Genomic DNA, 7,131 nt, shown 5'->3' on the forward strand with positions numbered 1-7,131 from the left:
TGAAAGATGGCAAATATGACACATTGCATACAAGTTGAGTTGAGTTGAGCTGACTTTGTCACAGCTGTCATGTGGGACAAACTCGCACACATGCGGATTCTTCATCCGCGTGCGAGCGCGTTTTGTTAGTTTCGTTAGCACACGGTTTGATGATATTCTGTCTTTTCAATGTGTGTGAGCGTGTTGTGTTATGTGCGTGTGTTTGTGAGTGCAAGATAAAGTCTTGAGTGTGCGCCTATTAGTACCCACTAAAATACTGTGCGTGCGCTTCGACATAAATGGGCTGTGTTTTTTGGGGGGGTTTTTTGCCATGACACGGGCTGCGGTGCGAGCAGGACACCGCATCGTGTTTATTGTGTACAGAGATGCCGTCATGCATTAAGTTCGACGCAGTGATTATTCCCGTCTTCGGGAAGTTACATTTGTCTTCAAAAAGAAAAGTATCGTTCGTTATCACAAAACGGAGCAAAATCTTTGCACGCTCTTCAGTTCCAAGAGGTCACGAGCGTCATTTACTGCGCAGTTTGCAGCAAATGAGGCTCATGACTCATAATTGTAAACCTTTTGTGACGTCAAACATACAAAAAAAAAAAAAAACTCAATCAACCAAAGCAGATGAGTCTTCAATAAACATCAAATGTTTTGTTAACATCAAAGACGGGCAAACAAACAAACGGATCTGGAAATGTCAAAGTCAATTTACGAGTCACCATGCGGGGTCATATGTTTGTGGTTTTCGGAAAATGCCCTCCAAGAGTGCCTCAATGATACGTGCTTGAAATCGAGACTTCCTGCAGTGTGCTGTCAATAAAATCGAGACAGTTGACTCAGCCCTTTGCTTCGCGAGACATCGTTGAACGTTGTGGTCTACTCCACCAATCACATTTTTAAATGTGTTCCTTTCGCACCAGAAGAGCTGCACTACCTTCGGACCGCACTATTCCGCCGCTCCTTCAACGCCGACTGCTGTCCCGCTTTTGAATAGACGGGTCCTGAAAACCGGGACTCGACCGCCACTCGCCCATTTTGAATATGCTTATATTTCTATTTATTGACATACTTTTTGTCTTCTACTTTCTCCCTTTCATCATTTTGCTGCTGTAAATTGGGAATTTCTCCATTGAGAGACAAATAAAGCTTTTCTTATCAGATTGTCTTTCAGATCATAAAGGTTGTCTTATTCCGCTGAAACACATGTCTCCGTTGCGTAGACTGTCTTAGAAACTGGGGTCAAATTCAGATAACGCAGTATCGGTTCTTTTACGAACGTTTCCGCTATTTTCCATAAGGCACCTGATATTTGGCCTGGAATCGTCTGGATCACTTTTCGCTGCTTTTTTTTTTTTTTAATAAAGTAATCACTCTTGCTTTCTTCAATTCCCTCGGGGCTGGAGCTGTCTTTGTACTGTGAAGTCAATCCGAAAGCTGCCAAAAGGGAGTGACGAGCCCCTGCGGCACTGCTGAAAAAAGCGGGCTGGGAGCAGGTCTGGCGCAAAGTCCTCGCTGAAGGGTTTTAAGTCCACAAATGAGCTTCAAAACGGCATCTTGGGAAGCACAAGAGAGTTCAAACGTGCCCGGCGTCTTTTGACCACAGAAATCACGACGTCGAGTTTCGCATGAGTAGCAAAATGGCAAGTGAGACGTTGCACCAACCTCCTTCTTCTGAGATGATACCACGCCATTAATATCAAGCCTGACATTATTGGGGTTTGGATTGAAGTCTTGTATTTTTATCTGGAAAATGTTTTTTGTAAAATCCGATTGACCTCATTTCTTTGAAATTCGGCAAACTGGAGAGGTCTTCCTCTTCATAAATCTCAACACTACTGTGGCATCCCTATCATCCAAAGAATGATCTTCATTTATCCCTTTGTGGGATCTTGGTTTCCTACTGACCAATTTCCAATGGAGCCACAGTGTCGAGAGAAAAGCAGAATTGAAGTGATGAAGTGCATCCGCCACATCTTGTCATTCTGAGAGTTTCATTTCATTTGGGCACGTCTGGATGTTTGGGCGCGTATCCAGCGTTCCCAAATGCCTGCGCGCAAAGGCATCGGCCGTCTGGGCGGAGGGCTTTTGAAGACCACAATCATCACGTCAAAGCAAGGGGGGGGGGGGGGGCGCGAACAGAGGGAAGAAGGCTGGACTCGGTCACAATGTGGGAATAAACAATTCGGGAACAAAGCGTTGTTGAACAACAAAAGACGGTTTGAGACACACATATGTCATCTGCAAAGTCTGCAACTTGTTGATTCATTGTAGACCAGACAGAAAGGCGTCAACGTACCTGCGGTTCAAAGCTTAAACCAAGGTAATCAATCACTACCGAGGGGCCGGACCGGAGGCGCAGTATGCAAATTTTTTTGTATTTTGCAGGTGTAAAACAATAAAACTCTGAGCGGGATTACCGGGGCAACAGAGATCCCTCCAGCCGTTAATGAAGACAATTTTCCTTGTGTGCCGAGTCATTTCTTTAACTTTGTCCGAGAAAAACTCACACACATTCTAAAACACTGGAGAATTTCTTATTTTCTTACTATCAATATGTTAACAACAATATGTTGTTCTACTTCTTCCTTTCATTACTTTGCTGCTGTGAATTGGGAATTTCTCCATTGCGAGACTAATAAAGGTTATCTTATCCTCGACGGATGCTTATCAATGACAGTGTTTCTTGCATTGTGTGGATTCATTGGCGTTTGGTGGGTTTTTTTTGGGGGGGGGGGGTGCACTTCCTTGTGAAGAAAATGATCCCATTTTCTCATAATTTCTCTTTTGGAGATGTGACAAATTTCTTCGAGAGAATGAAATCAATAACGGTGGCCGCTGTGCTAAATATCACACAAAGCCGAGGCTTCAGTAAAGCCCAGTCAGTGAGCCTCGTGAAAAATAATTCAGAGTTTGCGGAGATGGAGAAGAAAAAGTTCAGTAGGGTCAAGTGCAATTTACTCATGTAAAAAAAAAAAAAAACCTCAGTCACACGACAGGTACGATGCAAATAATTACTCAAGTAAAACAGTACCGACTGTGAACATACTTGAAGAGGAAACATCAAAAGCATTTTAAATCAGCTCTTTCCTCCTCAGATAAGATAAGAAAACCTTTATTAGTCTCGCAATGGAGAAATTCCCAATTCACAGCAGCAAAGTTATGAAAGGAAGAAGGAGAACAACAAAATATAGGAGCTGCTGGAAAGGCAGCCACTCACGCGGCGCCATTTTGAAGTCAAAATCACAAAAATAACACAACACAACACAACACGTAGGACACAGACAGTCGTGCAATCTTCACCACTTTTCTGCATACACTTTGTTGTCTGAAGCATTTATAGATGAAAGAGGAGAGGATCAAAGTGTCCTTTCACCAGTGGATCAGAGACGTCATGCTGAAAATGTGCACACGTGTGCTACAAGCTAAGTTTTGAAAGCTAACATCATAAAGAAAGCGCCACTCACACTCTTACTTTCCAAACTGATGTGACGCCTCCAGCAAGTCGTCCTGACTCTTGGAATCAGCTTTTTTTTTTTCCACCCAATCATATCTGTGAGTTTATGTGCGTCCGTGTGCGTCATGTGGATCTTCACCCAGCCTTCAGGCCATGTACAAATTGAGGCTTGTTTATAATGAAGTGTGTGCGTGTGTGTGTGTGTGTGTGTGCGCGTGTGTGTGTGTGTATACGTATGTGGGGGTGTTTGGAGAAAGCGTGTATGAATAGGAATCCTTGTTTGACTTGGGCCTGGCTGGCTTTCATAATGAGGCTAATACATGTTAGCACGTGTCAGAGCCCAGACCTAAGGGTCTGGATGTGACGCACTGGCTTCTGCACATGTCCTCCAATCACAAGCCCACGCAGACACACCTACCCACACATACCTTCAATGTCGGCCGTGGTCATCAAGCCGGATACCGAAAAGACAAACGCACGCTCAGATGCACGGGATGTGAATACATATGCGACATACTGTACATCACGCATGCAGAAACTAAAATGTGAGAGATGTCAGCTCAATCAGAGGTCCCCAACTTTTTTTGCCCCAGAGACCGGTTTAATGTCAAACAATATTTTCAGGGACCGGCTTTTAAGGTGTGATGGATAAATACAACAAGATAGTATGATATGACCCGCATGACACCTGTGGTATTTCTGAACCATAACAATGAACATGAATCATGACACGAGGAACGTCCTATCCGGCCGCAACGCTCTGTGGTCGCTGTGGTAATGTATAAGCTTGCCTTTAAAATAAAATACGCCGCAAATACAAAGCGCATGAAAAATACGACTCATCATCACCGCATGTTATGCAGAGTGGGCTTGGTACGTGTAAATCTCCCGTTGAGATAAATCCGTATTTTAAGTAGGACTCCTGATACCGTCTATTAAATGTAGCCTTCTCTTTCTTGAAAGTCGTAGGCTCCTCTTCTATCTCCTGGCCGGGCCTTTTCCCCTTCCCATAGACGTTACTTTTTTGACTCATTTTGCTAGCTCTTGGGTTTCATTTTAGCGGTAACCTATCATGTGACAGAGAAGCGCGTCTTGACCTGCGTCAAGAGTGACAACCTGTAGACGGATGTAACAGCGGATCCAGTCGTTTTTCCAAATAAAACATCTTCCAGAGTCCTAAATAAATAAAACCGAAATGATGTAAGTTATTTATTCTTTCTGTACAGCCCTGTACCAAATGACCCACAGACCGGTACCGGTCCGCCACCCGTGGGTTGGGGGACCACTGAGCTAAATGACAGATTCATATTGATAATTGATAACTCGGGCAGACATGCTACATCGGAGCTGTGTAGGACATCAACTATAATGTAAACTACTGTACATTCCAGGTACACGGAACATTCACCGTATGTATCGTACACGTGAGGTGCTTTGATTTTAAATATTGTGTTAACGTGCTACATGACAGACATTAAATATAGTAAACATGCTCGCGCTGTACTGCGGATGCATCAAACATGAATTTATGACGGAAATATGCTGCATGTGGTGTGTGTAGGCCAATATGGTGCACAAATATGCGAGAGGACAATGGATGGACATACATTAAAGATGTCAACGTGCTCCAGCAGAGGTGTTTTGGTTATTTTGTTTTATTTTTTATTTTCTTGTTTGCTGCCGGGTCTTTGATGTTGAGTTACGATGTTGGATCTTTTCAGAGCTAGTTTCCATCGTGATCACAATGTGGGGGGATTTTTTTTTTTAAATAACTCTCCTCAAAAACTCCCCTGAGTTCAGTTGGGTAACTTTGGAAAAAATTTAAGTTGGCCAATGTCCAAGGAACAGATTAACAATTCATTTATTCCTCTTAATTTAGGGATTCGTTCAGCCACAGACACACCACCCACCATGAGACCTTCAGAAAATTCTCAGAATTCAGTATTATTCCATTCAAACATTTGTTTCTTTTTTAGGCGGGGTGTGAAATATCACAATGTACTAGATTTTCATCTAAGATTAGGAAATAGCACGTTGCATCAGAACGTTCTATAATCTGCCAACAGTGTGTTCAAAAGCAATAGAAAGTATCCAGTAGTGGGGGAATGCTGATCCAACAAGCGTTTTGCAAACGATCGTTTGCATCGTTTTTGAGGGATCGAAAACGATGAACCATCATCGATGCCCCCCCCCCCCCAGGTGGGTACCGATGAGAACCTTGTGGCAGTCATAACTGTCCATTTTGTCCACCTTAGTCGGCACACCAAACCAGACCGTGATGAATGAACACAGGACTGACTGGATGAGTGTCATCGAGAACCGCCTCAACAGAAACCGCAGGAGTCCATTGTGTGGACAGAGTTGATGTCGGTCTCCCACTTCATGGTCCTGAGAGCCAGGAACTTAAAGCTCTCAACTGTTGACACGGGGCCGTTGGAAAGCGTGTGCTGCAGCTGGGCTAAGCAAGGTTTCCTTAAGTCCAAGATCGTCTTTACGGCCTTGAGTGTGTCCGCTTCCAGGTTGCGTCGCCTGCACCAGAGCGCCGGTCGCTCCACTTCCTGTCAATGTGTTGCGATGTCGTCCGGGTGCAGTGAGGCGCAGTCGTTTGTGTCGAGAGAGAGAGAGAAAAGAACAGGGGAGCGAGGACGCATCCATGGTGGGCCCCGGTGCTGACGATGCATGTGGATGAAGGTGGGTTCATTTCGCTATCGGTTGGCTCAGGCTTGCCACGCCTCCGAAACGTGCTTGTTGTGACTGTGACCAAAAGTACAATCATTTCAACTGGGCCACTTTTCATAATGTTGCGGATGCGAGGCCCATGTATAAGGCACTGAATGGTCACGCCTCAGTTGTCCCGACTCAATTCGTCAGCCAGACAGACAGTCGTGAGCATCTCACTCGTGTTTCTCTCTCCGAGGCGACTGTGCGAATCCCTCTGCATAAAAGTGCTTTTAGTCTGACGACGCGGTAAGTAAGAGGGGCTAAGCAACGGAACCCAGCACCATAGGAGACAAAAAGGCCTTTGCTATAAATTTCAGATGTCGACACTTTTGTGCCTCTTAACTTTTGTTTAGTATCCGTTGCAACGTAGCAACGTATATTGTGAAGGACGTGGCGTTTTACAATCCATATGTCCTCCCGGTAATTGCATTTTATTGCTTCTTTTACGGCATGGCCGGGGGGACTAACGATGAAAAGTCCGGGCTTTTTTTAAACCATGCTTTATCATGTGCTCTGTGAAATTGCACTGCGCCCTTTCACATAATCTTATTTGAATCTGAAAATAAACTGGATTTGACACTTGCGTAACTTGAGGCGCTTTTTGCAGTTCCAATTTGACTGCAGAACTTCAGAATGGAAAAACTCCATGTTTTTTTGGGTTTTTTTTTTAAAATAATTTTAAACACAATGGGGTTTGTTTACGAGCCCAGGAAACAATTTTTTCCATATACAAGTTCAGGAAACCATTTTGTAGTCAAAAATTTGAATTCAGCACCACATTTCTGGATATTAATGGATTACGGCCGGGAGAGGGCAGTATGGCTTGTCCATCCCTCAAACGGAACTTTAAGTAATAAAGTTGTTAACACCTTCAAGATGGCTAATCACTTCGAGATAGCAGCTTCAATTTAAACAGGAGGACAATCACTGCTGTAAATGTTTGTGACGTGACTGTCTGGTCCAAA

This window comes from Hippocampus guttulatus, chromosome 8 (genome assembly GCF_054856545.1).
Source record: "Hippocampus guttulatus isolate MCC_2025c chromosome 8, RoL_Hgut_1.0, whole genome shotgun sequence".
Taxonomy (NCBI): Eukaryota; Metazoa; Chordata; class Actinopteri; order Syngnathiformes; family Syngnathidae; genus Hippocampus; species Hippocampus guttulatus.